Consider the following 18,775-nt stretch of genomic DNA (forward strand, 5'->3'; position numbering starts at 1 on the left):
ATTTATCCACCAATCAACAAGAACAACCCAGTTTGTTCACCAAAAATAGGCCGGCATCTAAACTTATATTCTTGCATTTCAAATAAAGATACCAAGAGAATAAGGAAAATTTGATAATAAAAAAGATGGCATCTAAGCTTTTTTTGGTTTAGGACTCTGGACATCACTTTTTTATTGGTGGATGAATTTATCCACCAATCAACAAGAATAACCCAGGTTGTTCACCAAAAATGGGCCGGCATCTAAACTTACATTCTTGCATTTCAAATAAAGATACCAAGAGAATAAGGAAAATTTGATAATAGGAGTAAATTAGAAAGTTGCTTAAAATGTCATGCTCTATCTGAATCACAAAAGAAAAAATTTGGGTTCAGTGTCCCTTTAAGTATAGTAAGATATGGTGCTGAAAATGTATTACCTTCTTTTTTTTTTTTCAAACAATTCTATCAAGCAGAATACACGAGGGAGCAAAATCAGAAAAGGAAAATAAAAGACAATATAGTAAAATTTAAAATGGAAATGAAAACCAGATTTTTGAACACACGATACACAATACTTTTTTTCCAGATTCAGATAGAGTATAAAATTTAAAAACGAAAAAAACGTTCCAATGTATTTAATTTATTAAATATATTTTGTTCTTTTGGTATCCTTTGTTAAAAAGCAGGTAAGTCTATTTTGGAGTGTCTGAAACTGCAGTTTTTGTGCTTTTAACAATGTTATACAGATGCAACAGCACTAGATGGCAGTAGTGTTCTCACAAACTGCTGCCTTAAAGGGACATGAAACCCAACAATTTTCTTTCATGATTCAGATAGAGAATATCATTTTAAACAACTTTCCAATTTACTTCTATTATTTAATTTGCTTCCTTCACTTGTTATCCTTTGCTGAAAGCGTTATCAAGGTAAGCTCAGGAGCAGCAAATAACCTAGGCTCTAGCTACTGATTGGTGGCTGCAGATATATAACAATTGTTATTGGCTCACCCATGTGTTCAGTTAGAAACCAGTAGTACATTGCTGCTCCTTTAACAAATGATACCAAGAGAATTAAACTAATTAGATAATAGAATTAAAGTTGTTTTAAATTGTATTCTCTGTCTGAATCATGAAATACATTTTTGGGGTTTCATGTCCCTTTAAAGAGCATGATTTATCAATCCATGGCGGACATATTCGCCCCCTGTCTGCCTAAGTTCTCCTCTGGCAGGCAGCAATCCGCTGCCGGAATTTAACATTGCAACCCCGCCCATTGCCCGCACATAACCAGTGACTGGGTAAATTGAAATTCTCCACCTAAGAGGTGAAGAACAGGGTAGGGAAGCAGTGGTATGATGACCGCTGCTTGATAAATACTGACTGCAGCTTCTCATACAAACCTGCGTACCATGAGAATGAAGCAAATGTGATATTAAAAGTAAATTAGTAACTTTTTTAAAACTGTATCCTCTATCTAAATCACAAAACAAAAAGTTTGGGTTTAATGTCCCTTTAATGTTTATATATATATATATATATATATATATATATATATATATATATATATATATATATATATATATATATACTGTATATACGTTGATTGGAGTAGCCATGTTAGTCCAGAGATTTAGATATCAAAATAACAAGAGTATTGCATTGAGCAATGATACTTTTTTATTGGACTATCTATACATTTATAAGATGACAAGCTTTCGGAAGAGTTCCTTCCTTTTTCAAGTCTGAAGCAATACTGACCCTTTGTTGTGTTTTGTCGATGTGTTGCATTTCTTTTTTAATTTCTTCATTAAATCCATTATTTTCTTGTAGTTTTTGTAGTAGAAGCTGCTTATGGTGTTTTATGGGGTTTTTTTGCTGTATAGTTGATGAATTAGGTTGTTTCTCAGTTTCTCACTAGTACGTCTGCAAAGTTTTTCAGCATACTCAGAGTTATGAGCGGTTGCAAGTGGATTCTTAATTTTCAGTCCATTAAGAATGAGATTCCTTTTTTTGCAGGATGATAAGAAGAAAATATCGCTGTTGATCTGTGTTTCTTTTGTGATCAGTTACATTGTTTGCTTCTTATTACGGCTGTATTCAGTATCTTCCATAGTCACGTTGATTGGAGTCAGTATTGCTTCAGACTTGAAAGAGGAAGACATTCTTCTGAAAGTTTGTCATCTTATAAATGTATAGTTAGTCCAATAAAAAAGTATCATTGCTCAATGCAATACTCTTGTTATTTATATATATATATATATATATATATATATATATATATATATATATACAGTAGTTGATTTAAAAATGCACTCTCTTCCCTGTAAACAACATCGCCTGTGCTTGACCTCTCCAATATGTCCAAAACCAGTTGTCACTCCACTACTACTACAATTTTCCTCTGACAAGGAAGATTAGATTATGTTTGCAAGCTTTACGTCTTGTCAGGATTATTTAATATCACACTGCGGCAATAGGGACATCAGAAGTTCTTTTTGGCACAATGGAAACAAAAATGATTACTTTATGAATTTATTATTGAGATTCTATAATAATATGAGTTAGATTTCATTTTTTATTTATAGTGCTTTTAACGTTAAACCAGATTTCACCATTGGCTTTTCCCTTTCTTTTATTTTTGTGTGTTTTTAGTTGAAATCTTAAAAAATATGTTATAAATAATAGTTATATATTATGAATAGAATTGCAGTATTTTATTTTAAGAATGACACTAAAGCAGCCCTGGGAATATTAAATTGTAATCTAGCTTTCTCTATTTCGGCACTTATGCAAACAGTGCTTCAAAGAGGAAATAATTTGTAGCCCTATTTCGTGTCTTTTTGATGGATGTGGATGTATCAATATAGTGTAATACATCAGTTTACAGTTTTTTTAAACTCTCGTTTGAAGTTATTCTTCCCTTTCCTGTTTGTTTTGACTTTACCTTGCTCTTGTTCATGTATATCTAATTGCAAAATAAAACATTAATTGATTATAAAGAAGTGATCAGTAACTTAAAGGGACAGTCAACTCCAAATGTTTTATTGCTTAAAAATATAGATAATCCCTTTATTATACATTCCCCAGTTTTGCACAATCATTACCGTTATATAAATATACTTTTAACCTCTGTGGTTACCTTGTATCTAAACCTCTTTTGACAGATCCCCTGATCACATGACTATTTATTTATTATCTATTGACTTGCATTTTAGCTAATTAGTGCAGTGTCATCCATAACCCACGGGTGTAAGCACAATGTTATCTATATAGCTCACATAAACTAGCAGTCTCCTGTTGTGAAAAGCTAATAAAAAAGCATGTGATAAGAGGCTGTCTGTATGCCTTGGAAAACGGCAGAAATTTAGAGGTTTAAATGTTATAAAGTATATTAATATAACAATGTTGGCTGTGCTAAGATGGGAATTGGTAGTAAAGGGATTGTCTATCTTTTTAAACAATAACAATTTTGTTGTTGACTGTCCCTTTAAGGACTAAAGGACAGGAGTTGGTGATGATCAGCAACTTGAGAGCTACAGGACAGTAGTTGGAAACGTGCAGTCAGGAATGGCTGAGCTAGCAACCTGAATGCTATAGGACCTGCAAACCTCCTTAGTGTAAAATATACCAGTTCTTTAAAGGGACATGAAACCCATATGTTTTCGTTCATGATTTAGATAGAGCAAGCCATTTTAAATAACTTTCTAATTTACTTCTATTATCTAATATGCTTCATTCTCTTGCTATCCTTTGCTGAAAAGCATATCTAGATAGACTCAGTAGCTGCTGATTGGTGGCTGCAAATAGATGCCTCTTGTGATTGGCTCACCCATGTGCATTGCTTTTTCTTCATCAAAGGATATCTGAAGAATAAAGCAAATTAGATAATAGAAGTACATTGGAAAGTTGTTTAAATTGTATTCTCTACCTGACTCATGAAAGAACATTTTTGGGTTTAATGCCCCTTTAACATTATTCAATTTGTTTTCAATATGCTTTGTCCCACACTACATTTGCATATGTCTTTAATTTCTTCTTCCTCTATCTTTACTTTTTTATATTTACCTAATCTCTTCCGCCTCCCTTTAAAACACTGCAGACGTTCTTCCTTTTTAATTACTTTTTTTTGCTAAATCGTGCTTACTACTTTGACAACCAATTTTCTCAGTTTTTTCTTCAACTCTTTACCTTACTTTGGCCCTTTAATGCTTAAATGGACATAACTATAAAAAGATAACATTACTATATCCCCTGAGCATGTAAAGATGGAAGATATTTTACCTGAAAATTTCTTCAGCTCACCGGAGTAAGTGACCTAGCTATGAACAGTAAGAGCTGCTGTAAAGCTGCAAGTTGAAAAATAACAACAACAACAAAAAACCTCAATAGCCAATCAGCATCAGCAGTGCTGAGGTCTTGCATTGCTTTGCAGTGATCTCATGCGATTTCACTTAAATCTCACGATATTTCACAGTAAACTTCCTTAAACTGAATAGGAAAATAACATGACACATGCCAGATGCACACTCTCTTTCAAGTCCTGAGACTCTACTCCCTTTACAGTGGGGTGTGAATACTTAAGAAAATTTGAGGTAAATATCTTCCTTTTTTTACATAGAGATGTTCAGGTGATATTTGCTAGTAAATTTTCTACACCTATGCTGCATCACTTTCAAGTGCTTCAACATTTGGGTATTATATCCCTTTAAACTTGTGATTCTTACCAAAGTTTTGGATACAATCTACTTAATTTGCAATACAAATTGGGCTCAACACATAGGGTAGCATGCAGTACTTAGAATTTAAAACATGCATAAGCAACAGCCTAAGGGTTGTGTTCAACTGTCCATTAAAGGTAATCTAACGTTAAACAGAACAATCTATCTCTAAATGCCTTGAGAACTTCAAGTCCTTGGCTAGTCAGCACTACATAAAATTCTCATGCCACATTTGCATAGTTGCTAATAATTGGCAGATGTAAAACTGTAAAAACATCTCTTCAGAAAATCCAGCATCAGTTTTTGTTTTAAACACAATTTACACACGTGTTACCACTCACTAAAAACTCTGCATGTAACTTAGTGGTTTCACAAGTTACAGGACAAGAACTGTTAAAAACATAAATTATGCTTACCTGATAATTTCATTTCCATCGAGGGGAGGAGAGTCCACGGCTTCATTCATTACTGTTGGGAATTAAGAACCTGGCCACTAGGAGGAGGCAAAGACACCCCAGCCAAAGGCTTAAATACCTCACCCACTTCCCTCATCCCCAGTCATTCTGCCAAGGGAACCAAGAACAGTAGGTGCTAGAAGAGATTAAATTTAGGTCCGCCCCACGGAGATACGGGTCAGGTACGCATAATTTATGTTTTTTATCTAAAGGGGAGGAGAGTCCACGGCTTCATTCATTACTGTTGGGAACGCTGGCGTCCACTTGTCAGAGCAGAGATTGAACTGAAGACGGATGTGCTGCATGCAGTTCTCCCTCTCAGCGTGACCCAGCCCAGGCCTTGTGTGAGGAGTGAGTCCGTGGTCGGTGACGGTCAGGAGTCGGACTGGACAGTGTCACTGTTGTGGAGTGCTGTGGAGTCAGTGAAGTTTCGGTGTCAGGAGGAGTCGGACGTCAGGAGGACTACTAGGAGCCGGAGCTTAGCCAGAGAGTTCCAGCTGGAGATCGTCATCATCATTAGGAGCATTGGTTTGGGATTCAGAAGGCAGAGATTTCCAGCGGACTTGGTGGGGATCCTCACACAGCCAGCTGGTTTCCTGTCGAAAACCAGCCTGCTCCTACTGGCACAAGAGTGTGCCGCTTCCTTTGTGAGTACCCTTATTCTGCTCCTTTTTTGGATGTTTTTGTTTTATTGACCTACACATGTGGCGCCTCTGTTTTTGTTTTTGTTTTAACATCATAGAAGTGCATCATTCCTTTGGGTGAAGACAGAGAGCGGCCTGTCCAAGTATTGGGGGACTTCTGAGGACATCTGTTGGACTTTCCAGATCTGGCCTGTCCAGATTATTGATTTGTATATTTCTTCAAACTAACATACAGTACTATACATTTAGAAATTAATATATTTTGTGTGCTTATACACTGTTCAAAATATATATATACATATTGGTTCCACTGTTATTTGATACTCTTTAACAACTATACATACGTATATAGTATATTTTTTTCATATTTACATTCTATGCAAGAGTAAAGCGCCTCCTATAGAAGCCTAGAGATTGTTTTCATCACGGTGACTTCTTTATTGCTTGACACTTTCAGAAAAGCCTCTCTTGGCTAATACTAGGTGTTCAATCTCCATGCAGTCAGCCTCAGAGAATCTAGATTTTGATGTTGAAAGGGGCCCTGTGACAGCAGATCCCTGTGACAGGGTAACCTGATCCCCACCGGATCCGCAAACCACATCCTCCGCAGAAAATGAAGAAGTAATCAGAATGGCTGAGGCCCGGTCCAGTTTGATGTGTTCCACTACTCGTTGAAGAAGTGGTAGCGGTGGAAATATGTAAGCTAGGCTGAATCACCAAGAAACCACTAAGGCATCTATCAGCTCTGCCTAGGGATCCCTGGACCTTGACCCGTATCGAGGTAGATTGCAATTAAGTCTGGATGCCATGAGATCTATCTCCGGCGTTCCCCATCTGTGACAAATTTCCGCAAACACCTCGGGGTTAAGAGACGATTCCCCAGGATGGAAGGATTATCTGCTGAGAAAGTCCGCTTGCCAGTTGTCCACACCCGGAATGTGAATCGCTGAGACTCTGTCCACTCCAGAATCCGAGATACCTCCCTCATCGTGAGGGGGCTCCTTGTACCCCCCTGATAGTTGATGCAAGGCACTGAGGTAATGTTGTCGGTCTGGAATCTGATGAAACTGACTGACACCAGAGAAGGCCATGCCTTCAGAGCATTGTAAATTGCTTGAAGCTCTAGGATGTTGATCGGAAGGAAAGACTCCTCGTGGACCACTTTCCCTGTGCCATTCTGGCACCTCAAACAGCTCCCCATCCTGTCAGACTGGTGTCCGTGATCACAATCTCCCAGGATGCTCTCAATAAGGATGTCCCCATGGACAGCTGCTCCAAATGGGTCCACCAGGAGAGGGAGGTCCGAGTCCAAGCATCCATGGATATAAGCTGTGATAGATCTGAATGATCGCCGTTCCACTGTCTCAACATGTACAATTGAAGAGGTCTGAAACAGAACCTGGCAAATGGGATGACATCTATGCTCGACACCATGAGACCGATCACCTCCATACATTGAGCCACCAACGGGCTTGTGGAGGACTGAAGGGCAAGACAGGTGGACGCAAGATTTCTGCACTGCTGATCTGTTAGAAAAATCTTCATGGACATAGAGTCTTTTATGGTGCCCAGGAACTCTACCCTGTTGCTGGGAACCAGGAAACTCTTTCCTGAGTTGATCTTCCAACCGTGAGATTGTGGCAGAAGAATGATCCTCTGCGAGGCTGAACAATGGTGCCTGAACTAGGATGTCATCCAGATAAGGTGCCACCACAATGCCCCTGGCTCTGGCCACTGCCAGCAGTGCCCCCAGAACCTTTATAAAGACTCTCGGGGCCATCGCCAGACCAAAAGGAAGGGCCACAAACTGGAAGAATTGGTCCAGAAATGCAAATCTTAGGAACCTGATGTGGTCCCTGTGAATTGGCACATGAAGGTAAGCGTCCTTCAAATCTATAGTTGTCATAAACTGTCCCTCTTGAACTAGGGGCAGAATAGATCTGATCGTTTCCATTTTGGACGATGGAACGCTCAGAAACTTGTTTAAACACTTTAGGTCCAGAATCGGGTGTAATGTGCCCTCCTCCTTCGGGACCACAAAAAGGTTGGAATAGTGCCCTAGACCCCTTTCTGCTAGGGTTACTGGTACGATAACCCAGAGAGAGGCAAGATCTCTCACACACTCTAGAAAGGCCTCTCTTCTATGGTCTTGAAGACAAGTTTAACAGGAGGAATCTGCCCTCTGGTGGATGGGATCTGAACCCTATCCTGTAACCCTGAGAGACCACTTCTATAACCCAGGGGTCCTGAACGTCCTGCAACCATGCATCTGAGAATTGAGATAATCTGCCACCTACATGATCTGGAGACCGGTCGGGGGCCACCCCTTCATGCCGATTTAGTCTCAGCAGGATTCTTGCTCTGCTTAGACTTGTTCCAAGATTGAGCCGGCTTCCAAGATCCCTTGGACTGGTCCGCGGTGGGTTGCTGGCGCTGGGCTTTCTCCGCACGAAAGGGATGAAAAGTAGATCCCTTGGGCTTAGCCTTCTTATCCTGCGGTAGGAAAGTTGCCTTGCCTCCCATAACCATGGATATGATCGAATCCAATCCTGGACCAAACAGGATCTTTCCTTGAAAAGGCAGGGACAACAACCTTGACTTGGAGGTCATGTCCGCAGATCAAGATATTAGCCACAGAGTCCTGCGAGCTAAAACTGAAAAACCTGACACCTTAGCATTCAGGCCAGAGATCACAGATGAAAGAGTTGGCGACCTTCAGCATCTTAATCTTCTTCTGTATCTCGTCGATGGATGTCTCCCCTTTGACCATTTCACACTGGCTGAAAAACAAACCCTGTGTGCTGAAACATCTTTCTCAACATGTTTTCCAGCTTCTTATCCATGGGTTCCTTGAACTACGAACTATCCTCAAGGGGAATAGTTGTCCGCTTCATGAGCATAAAGATCCTCCAGGATCTTAGGTTCCGGAACCTCCAAAGTAGCAAGCACCTGCCGCAGCAGAAAACGCAAATTTTCCATCCTAATCCTATAACCAGGTTCCTCCGCAGCAGGAGGCTTAGATGACATGGACTCCGACCCAGAAGGGGCCTCCTCCAAAGAGTCGGAGTGGGCCTCATCCTTGTATAGAGCCTCTGCATCTGCCATCGGCGAGGACAAACCCGGGGCCAGGCCGCCCTGATACACCCTACGCTTGCACTTAGCAGAACGTGGTAAGGCATGGATCACCTTAGAAACTGCCGATTCCATTTGGTCCGCAAAGTCTAACGGCCAATGAATCTCTCCCGAACGAGTAACGTTTGGACCCCGGGGCACTGCATGTGCAATCGGAGATGAATGCAGGGAACGCACCTCACAGGACGAAAAACCCACAGAGGTGGACGGCTCAGTAGTACTAGACATCCGTTTACCTTAAGCGGTTGTAATTTTATCAAGGCACGTTGAACATAGTTGAGCAGGCTGATCTACCAGAACTGGACTACAGAAACTGCTATGTCTCCTGCACCACAGATCAACAGGAAGGATAGATAGCCACACCCAGTCACATGGAATGTCTGGCAGGACCCCCCCTGCACTAGGGAAAAACGCGCCAAAAAATGGCCGCTCAAGTTTCGCCAAGTAACCTGAAAGTTCCACACATTGCCAGAGCCTCATTTCACACATAACACAGCAATGCCACAATAAACAATATCATGTATAAACCCCCCTGTTCAATAATCCCTTCCAGGAATATTAACCCTTGATTCTGTAAAGATAGAAAGGCGCCACACTGTGAACCTGTCTTCTATGTTATCATTATTAAAAAAAAATAAACAATCTTACCAGAATCTACGACATGGAACAGTAACACGGCCCTTCAAGTGTGACAGGTTAGTAGCCTCGCTCCTGACATGGACTTGAGTGAAGAAAGCAGGCAGCGAAACTCGTCAACGCTGATTGCTTATGGAGCTGTTAACTTGAGTCGGGATGGTTTCACAGAAAGACTCTCCCTGCATCTCCGGACTCTAACTTTCACCCAGGCCCTCACTGAGAGGCTGACAGGACTACTTAAAACTCCAGTCCCACTGTGAAGAGTACTACCCTCCATAAGAGACTACTCCGAAACTCTGGCACTTCACTCCCATGCTCCTGTGACGAAAGGCAAAGAATGACTGGGGGATGAGGGAAGTGGGGGAGGTATTTAAGCCTTTGGCTGGGGTGTCTTTGCCTCCTCCTGGTGGCCAGGTTCTTAATTCCCAACAGTAATGAATGAAGCCGTGGTCTCTCCTCCGCTTTAGATGGAAATCCTGTTATAGGTGATATTATTTTTGCCCTTTTCTTCTTATAGAAAATATTTTTTTGCACTGTTCTTCTTAATTTTTTTTTTTTTTTTTTTTTTTTTTTTTATTGAAGTTCTAGGCAAGGCATACACGAACAAACAAAAAAGAAAACAAACATGATAATATTAATATACAGGGTTCATATGGTGTAAATCCATAAATACATCAAGATGACCGTTTAGAAATACAATATTCAAATGGAATGCCTATTAATCTTGGATGTCTCCCAGATGATATAAGAGGCCACTCTTGGACCTCACACATATGTGTACAAAACTATATGGAAGACAACTGCTAACAACAGAAACCACTTTTGGATTTCCATTCAGGAACTTCATTTTTTTTTTAAATTATACTAGTAGTTATATGAGCTGCTTTTGGTTTATAACCAAAAATAAACTATATGTGAAATAGGAAAACTTCAGGGACTGAAACATATGGAGGGAAAGGACTGCTTGAGATTTAACCGAAGAGTAACAACATACATGTCATCCTAACTTTAAACAGAAAACAGAAAACAGAATGGATAAGCTGACCTAACTTATTGCAAGATATACTGTGTATGCTCAATCTCAAGCTAAAAGTTAGCATAGTTAGCACATATTTAATCCATAAAAAAGAGGGGTGTATTATACATATAAAGCAGGGTACATTGGAGGCATGTTGCCATGGTGAGTTAGATATGCTGCCCAGGGACTAATCCGGCTCAAAGTATTTGCAAGCAACATATAACTTAGGGACGACAACTAAGCCACTAGCGAGTTAAGTGCGGATTTCAACTATGGTAAATTAGAGTGAATGTGAGCATCCCCCCATATAAAATTAGATAAAAGATTTGTCCACGGTCTGGCTTCATTACTATATGATGAGCCTAAAATAATGGGTACCATCACATGTCAGATATACTTACAAAAGCTTTTGTGTGAAGAAGTGTGGGGCAAGGAATCCTTATAGGGTAAATAACAATAGTCACAAATGCTGCGCTGCTCCGGCCGCCATCAGCACAGCAACCCATTCCCCTGACACACAGCAAAAAGAGGAATGTGTAAATGATATTGCCCAGAGCGTTAATGGTGTAGTGTGACAATAAGGCAAGTATTAAAGTTAGGCGGGTAGTGCTCAATAACCTACGTAAGGAACATCTGAGTTTAGAAGCTTATTCCATGTACACATGAGTATATATATAAGGGGGGGGGGGGAGAACAAGGGAGGCAAACATATCTGTGACCAGCTAGGGAACAAATAACATTGGCATGAGGTGGAATCCGCAGCGCAACACACCTCCCCCTTAACATAGAACATGTTGCAGTGAATACCTAAGTAAACATAAATGATAAAAAAAAAAACAGCAATAATTCTAAGCAGTACTAGTCAGCATCCACTGGAGAGCATATAAATAATAGCAATCACCATAAATGTCATTGATACTACCTCAAAGAGTCTGAGGCTAACAATCCATAGATAGGGCATGAAAAGTTCTATAGCACATACATTAAACACATCAAACACATCAGATTGGTAGTATTTGACTGCCTACATAGGGAGATATCAATTATAATGGAGGCACCAGACTTGCTATTATAATTAATTTTCACACATTTTGCGTATAGACAAGATGAAATGTTCTCAATTATGGAGATACAGATCAAAACATAAATGTACTCTGTTAAACACATGGAAGAACGAGGGCTATTAGACTGTTCAGTCCACCTAGAGAGTTCTGGAGAATTAAAGCCTAGATCAGATATGGGGGCTGGTATATGGCTCCCAACCATCTCACAGAAGGCATTAATTAAAGTTACTGTATAATAACAATGGCTGGGAGGCAAGCAAGAAGTAGTCTCTGTCATGAAGGCACTAAATAAGTATATGTCCTCAAACATGCGGCAGACAAACTTTACCCTCAGCATATTATGTACCATCTCAAGATTAACCCACACCTGACTTTAAGCGTAGCACCGAAGTCGGTAACGGCTCTCTCATGATGCTCATCGTTGTCCCAGCAACATATTTAGGTCGGGAGACAGTGGTTGTGAGAATAAGGGGACACATCACCGAGACGCAACTCTCCTCTCCTCCAGCCAGCCGGTGCATCTTTCCCCCGGGGTCTGGCCAGCATAGATGCCGAGACAGGAAACTCCGGTAGTTGTCTTGGGCCATATATGTTAGGGTTTGAGCGGCAGCCCCACCATGCAACAGGCTCCTCCACTGCGCCTCCGAAGTGAATGGCAGCTCTCCCCCATTGCGCAGCGCCGTGAAAGCCACTGCTACACTGGCTGTGTTAGTCGGGAGATGCGGAAACGCATCCCAGCTCTCCTCTCTGGCAATTAGTTGACCTTTTAGGGCTCGGTGTTCTATCTTGGCAGTGCATCCCCTGACTGTCTCACAATGCCTTTCGGTAGGGTCCTCTGTTAGTAGTTGTTCTCTCACCATGTCTTTCGGTAAGGCTTGATCCTCTGCCCCAGCTTTAGCCGGTGATGTTTTTACTCTATGGCTGAAAAGGATTTGAGTAATTTGTGCTTCTAAGGCGGCAAAATGATCTTTAAGTAGCTGATGCATTCTTGTCTCCCACCTATCAAGTGCCTCCATTGTACGTTCACAGTAGTTGCGCACTTGTTCTTCCTGATGACTGTAGCTCTCAGCTTAGTACAGCGTGTGGACAAACAAAAACAATAAACTGTCCAGTTGTATATAAACTGGTTTGATAACCCAGGGACCTGGGGGGAGTATTAGTGCGGGAACCCCAACAGCACTGACAGTCAGACAGTAGAGGCCTCTCGACTTCGTGGCTAGTCGCAGTGGAGTTAGCTGAGGAGCATAGGCAGGTCCGTGTAATGCTGGAGATTCCTGAATCTATCTTAAATAGCAAAGGATTGTTTACCATGGGTTCATCAGCAGTAAAAGTAATGAAAAGTGTTAAAACAAATCCTGAAATACAGCTTAAATGTGGTTTATATGCAGGAGCTCTCGATCTTCTTAATTTTAGATGAAAATCTCATCATACTGTATCTTCTCAATGAATGAGAAAACGTAAAAAAAAAAAACCCTTTAAATATATTAAGTGTTAAAAAAACACAATAATTGGGCAAACATGCTCATTATACCCATTGTGAATATATACAAATGGCATTCAGAATGCTTATTAACACTAAGGAAGGGTTCAGGTTACAAAAGGTATATTTTACACATGTAAAAGATTATTTTCCTTTGACACTTTACAATGGGATCAATAGAAACACTGCAGTATTAGTAATACTTGTTTTCTAACAATTGTTCACACTACTTTGCTCCATCTTTGTGCCTTATTGTCTCCTTTTGTGAGACATATATTTTAGGTAAATTATCATTAATTGGTCACCATTGATTTCAAAGGGAGCTGATAATAGTAAACCGCGGCTGATATTTAGGAAGTGCAAAGGCCAAAATCCTGACCATGAAAAATGCAAAAGGATGTTAAAAAAGTAAAATTAAAACTTAATGGCCACAGATAATTCATTATTTGCAACTACATAAATGTGGCCTTAGTCATGGGCGATTTATCAAGCTGAGGTGGACAGGTGTGCATATACACGCCCCTGTCCGCCTCAGCTTGCCTCTGGCGGTCTGAATTCTCCTGGAGGAATTCAGCATTGCACACAAGCGCTATTTTGCTCGTGTGCAATCCCACCCTCTGCCCATGCACAGCCAATCACCCCCAGCAGGAGCTGTCAATCTCCCTGGTCGGAAAAGACAAACAAGAGGTGGCGAAGAGGTTAGCAAAGCAGCGGCTTGTTAAATACGACGTGCAGGTTCTCGTGTGAGAACCTGCAGCCGTAGGGGTTCAAGGGCTGAACGAAAGCCTTTAATAAATCGACCCCTAATTAACAGTTCTCTGTTTTATTATTGTTTGTCTTCTAAGCAAATGATACTGGTGTTTGATGCAGTGATTGGCTGATATGAAGAGGAGCTTGTTTACATCTGTCCCTAATTGGCCACAACCCATTGATAAACAAAATTTAAGAGGTTTTTTTATAGAGTCTGTCCTAAGCCTGCAAAATAATTATTTTGTATTGTGATATTTTACGATGAAAATTACAATGTGAATAATTTCTAATGACTATAATATCCCTACAATATAACATTTCTAATGCTGAGTAAATCTGCAAAAATTGCATTTATAAACTTAAAGTGCCATAAAACAGGTTGAGATCTGTGCATATCCTAAAAGGGATAATTAATTAAAAATAGTTTGCATTAAAAAATTGTTTAAAAATTGCTGGCAAGTATTTTAAAATAATTTTCAAAAATAAGCAAAATGAATTACATAGCTAAACTGCCTGGAACAGCTAACTCCACCCCTCTTATCAGTGTTTAGACACAGGCATTGTATTTCAACTGAGTTCACAGCTACTAGGCATGCTCCAGCAGATAATCCCTAATCACTTTTGCATTTTACCAAAAGAACAATAAACATAGATACAGCCATAAAATGAATTGTGTGTGTGGGGGAATTAGAGCTTTACAATTCAGAAACTAAAAAGAAAGGGTTAATGGCGAGGCACTGCAGTATAAATTTGCAGGTAAAGTAATTAAAGTACATATTATATTATTTTGTCTCTATCCCAACTAGTTTTATGTCCCTTTAAAGGAACATGAAACAAGAATTGTAACATAAAACCTTTAATTTGTCCTTAGGAAAAAAAATGCAACAAACATGTTGTTAAAGGGACATTCCAGTCAAAAATTAAATGCACATAGATGAATTACATCATTATATAGAAACATATGCAATATACATGTATTAGCAAAAATGCTTCTATTGAAAGTCATCATTGTTTTAGTGTTAACATTTTTCTCTGCACGTGCATGTGAAACATAGCTATATACTCTCAGCGAACCTGATTTTTAAATACTACAGTTGCCCAGAGTGCCAGTGGGGCTTGTATCATGTCAGCAATTAACAAATTTACGGATAGATTACGAGTCTTGCGTTATGAGTAAAAAAGCAGCGTTAAGCCTCATAACGCTGCTTTTTACTACCGCTGGTATTACGAGTCTTGCAGATTTAGGGGCACCACACACTTTTTTTGGCCTTACCGCAAATCAACTTACGCAAATTGCGTATAGTCTTTTTTCTATGGGACTTCCATAGCGCCGGTATTACAAGCTTGTCCTAGGAGGCCAAAAAGTGAGCGGTACACCCTATCCCGTCAACATTCGTAACGCATTCTAAAGTCAGTAGTTATGAGCTTTACACTTCAACACTGTAGCATAAAACTCATAACTAAAGTGCTTAAAAGTACACTAACACCCATAAACTACCCATTAACCCCTATACTGAGGCCCTCCTGCATCCCAAACACTATAATAAAATTATTAACCCCTAATCTGCCGCTCCCGACATTGCCGCCACTATAATAAACATATTAACCCTTAAACCGCCGTACTCCCACCTCGCAAACATTCATTAAATATTATTAACCCCTAATCTGCTGTCCCTATCTACATATATTAACCCCTAATCTGCTGCTCCCAACGTTGCTGCCACTATACTAAATTTATTAACCCCTAAACCTAGTCTTACCCTAACACCGCCTAACTTAAATATAATTAAAATAAAACTAAATAAATCCTACTATTAATAACTAAATAATTCCTATGTAAAACTAAATACTTACCTATAAAATAAACCATAAGCTAGCTACAATATAACTAATAGTTACATTATAGCTAGCTTAGGGTTTATTTTTATTTTACAGGCAAGTTTGTATTTATTTTAACTAGGTAGAATAGTTACTAAATAGTTATGAACTATTTACTAACTACCTAGCTAAAATAAAAACAAATTGACCTGTAAAATAAAACCTAACTTAAATTACACTAACACCTAACACTACACTACAATTAAATAAATTATCTAAATTAAATACAATTAAATAAATTAAATACAATTACCTAAATTAAAAAAACAACACTAAATTGCACAAAATAAAAAACAAATTAAAAGATATTTGAACTAATTAAACCTAATCTAATAGCCCTATCAAAATAAAAAAAGCCCCCCAAAATAAAAAACACCCTAGCCTAAACTAAACTATCTTAAAAGGGCCTTTTCCGGGGCATTGCCCCAAAGAAATCAGCACTTTTACCTGAAAAAAAAAATACAAACAACCCCCCTAACAGTAAAATCCACCAAATAAAACCCTAACTAAAAAAAACTAAGCTCCCCATTGCCCTGAAAAGGGCATTTGGATAGCCATTGCCCTTAAAAGGGCATTTAGCTCTATTGTGGCCCAAAGCCCTAACCTAAAAATAAAACCCACCCAATAAACCCTTAAAAAATCTAACACTAACCCCTGAAGATCTACTTAAAGTTTTGAAGATCCGACATCCATCCTCAACGAAGCCGGGAGAAGTCCTCATCGAAGCAGCAAGAAGTCCTCAACGAAGCTGGGAGAAGTCTTCATCCAAGCTGGGAGAAGTGGTCCACCAGACGGGCAGAAGTCTTCATCCAGACGGCATCTTCTATCTTCATCAATTCGGCACTGAGCGGCTCCATCTTCAAGACATCCGGCGTGGAGCATCCTCTTCCAACGAAGTCTTCTTCCAGAATGAATATCTCTTTAAGTGACATCATCCAAGATGGCGTCCCTTAGATTCCAATTGGCTGATAGAATTAAGGTTGAAAAAATCCTATTGGCTAATGCAATCAGCCAATAGGATTGAGATGGCATTCTATTGGCTGATTGGAACAGCCAATAGAATGCAAGCTCAATCCTATTGGCTGATTGGATCAGCCAATAGGATTTTTTCAACCTTAATTTCGATTGGCTGATAGAATTCTATCAGCCAATCGGAATCTAAGGGACGCCATCTTGGATGATATCACGTAAAGAGATATTCATTCTAGAAGAAGACTTCGTTGGAAGAGGATGCTATGCACCGGATGTCTTGAAGATGGAGCCGCTCCACAATGGATGGATGAAGATAGAAGATGCCGTCTGGATGAAGATAGAAGATGCCATCTGGATGAAGACATCTGCCCATCTGGAGGACCACTTCTCCCGGTTTGGATGAAGACTTCTCCTGGCTTCGTTGAGGACTTCTTGCCGCTTCGATGAGGGCTTCTCCCGGCTTCGTTGAGGATGGATGTCGGATCTTCAAAACTCTAAGTGGATCTTCAGGGGTTAGTGTTAGGTTTTTTTAAAGGTTTATTAGGAGGGATTTATTTTTATGTTAGGGCTTTGGGCCGCAATAGAGCTAAATGCCCTTTTTTTTGGGGGGGTTGGATGTGTGGGTGGTAGGTTTTACTGTTGGGGGGGTCGTTTGTATTTTTTTCAGGTAAAGGAGCTTTTAAGGGCTATTGGTAGTTTATTTTAGGGGGCTTTTTTATTTTGATAGGGCTATTAGATTAGGTGTAATTAGTTTAAATATCTTGTAATTTGTTTTTTATTTTGTGTAATTTAGTGGGGGGGTTGTAATTTAGGTAATTATATTTAATTTATTTAATTGTATTTAATTAGTGTAATTGATTTAATTGTAGTGTAGTGTTAGGTGTTAGTGTAACTTAGGTTAGGTTTTATTTTACAGGTCAATTTATATTTATTTTAGCTAGGTAGTTAGTAAATAGTTAATAACTATTTAGTAACTATTCTACCTAGTTAAAATAAATACAAACTTGCCTGTAAAATAAAAATAAACCCTAAGCTAGCTACAATGTAACTATTAGTTATATTGTAGCTAGCTTATGGTTTATTTTACAGGTAAGTATTTAGTTTTAAATAGGAATTATTTAGTTATTAATAGTAGTAAGTTTGATTTAGATTTATTTTAATTATATTTAAGTTAGGAGGTGTTAGGGCTAGGGTTAGACTTAGATTTAGGGGTTAATAAATTTAGTATAGTGGTGGCGATGTTGGGGGCGGCAGATTCGAGGTTAATGAATGTAGGTAGGTGGTGGCGATGTTAGGAGCGGCAGATTAGGGGTTAATACTATTTAACTAGTAATTGTGGATAAGGATTACCCACAGAAAGAATGCATATAGCACTCTTATGCCCAGACTCTGAAAAGTGCGATTTTCCGTGTATTTAAAAAATAACTTTTAATATATTTTAATAAAAACTACAACAAAACATCAAACATATTAAAATCATTAAACTCTGTTGGTCAAATAATTAAATTTACAGGAGGTGGATTGGGTCCAAAATAATTGGCCTAATTCATTATACACATCTCCACCTCTTATACCCTCAGTGTTGGGGTTTATACTGTTATGAGATCTGGAAAGAGGGAAAGCGATTACCAGTGTAGCATCACACTTTCTAAAATATCACAATTCCAACAAAGAAGAATTAGAATGTTGGGGAATTGAGAAAATAGCTCTTGGAAAGAGAGGAGGAGATTTGGAAACTGCCCTCCTAAAAGCGGAAAGTAGGTGGATATATCTGCTTAATACGGTTCAACCAAATGGAATGAACGAACAGAACAATTATTATGTCTTTCTCTGAAAAAGCACTATAATTCTAATGAAGGGGTCCAAATTAGTATATAGGACTAATCCAATAAGGAAAATACACAGGATGTCCCCATGTAGAAGGGATGCATCAAAATAATAGCGAATTAAAGCTAACTAGAAATCTACAGTAGGACAATTTTAAAACCAATGTCCTTTCAATCTTAAAACACAATAATTCTGCTTACTAATAGCAGAAAAAAACATTA

At 39.1% G+C, this 18,775-nt stretch overlaps 1 protein-coding gene across 1 annotated transcript in view; it reads right to left on the bottom strand.

Annotated features, from left to right (window-relative positions):
- Nucleotides 1-18,775, bottom strand: part of LOC128651914 (uncharacterized) — a 193,945-nt gene that overhangs the window by 102,518 nt on the left and 72,652 nt on the right. The gene's annotated exons all lie outside the window — the stretch shown is intronic.

The sequence above is a fragment of the Bombina bombina genome, chromosome 3 (genome assembly GCF_027579735.1).
Source record: "Bombina bombina isolate aBomBom1 chromosome 3, aBomBom1.pri, whole genome shotgun sequence".
Lineage (NCBI taxonomy): Eukaryota > Metazoa > Chordata > Amphibia > Anura > Bombinatoridae > Bombina > Bombina bombina.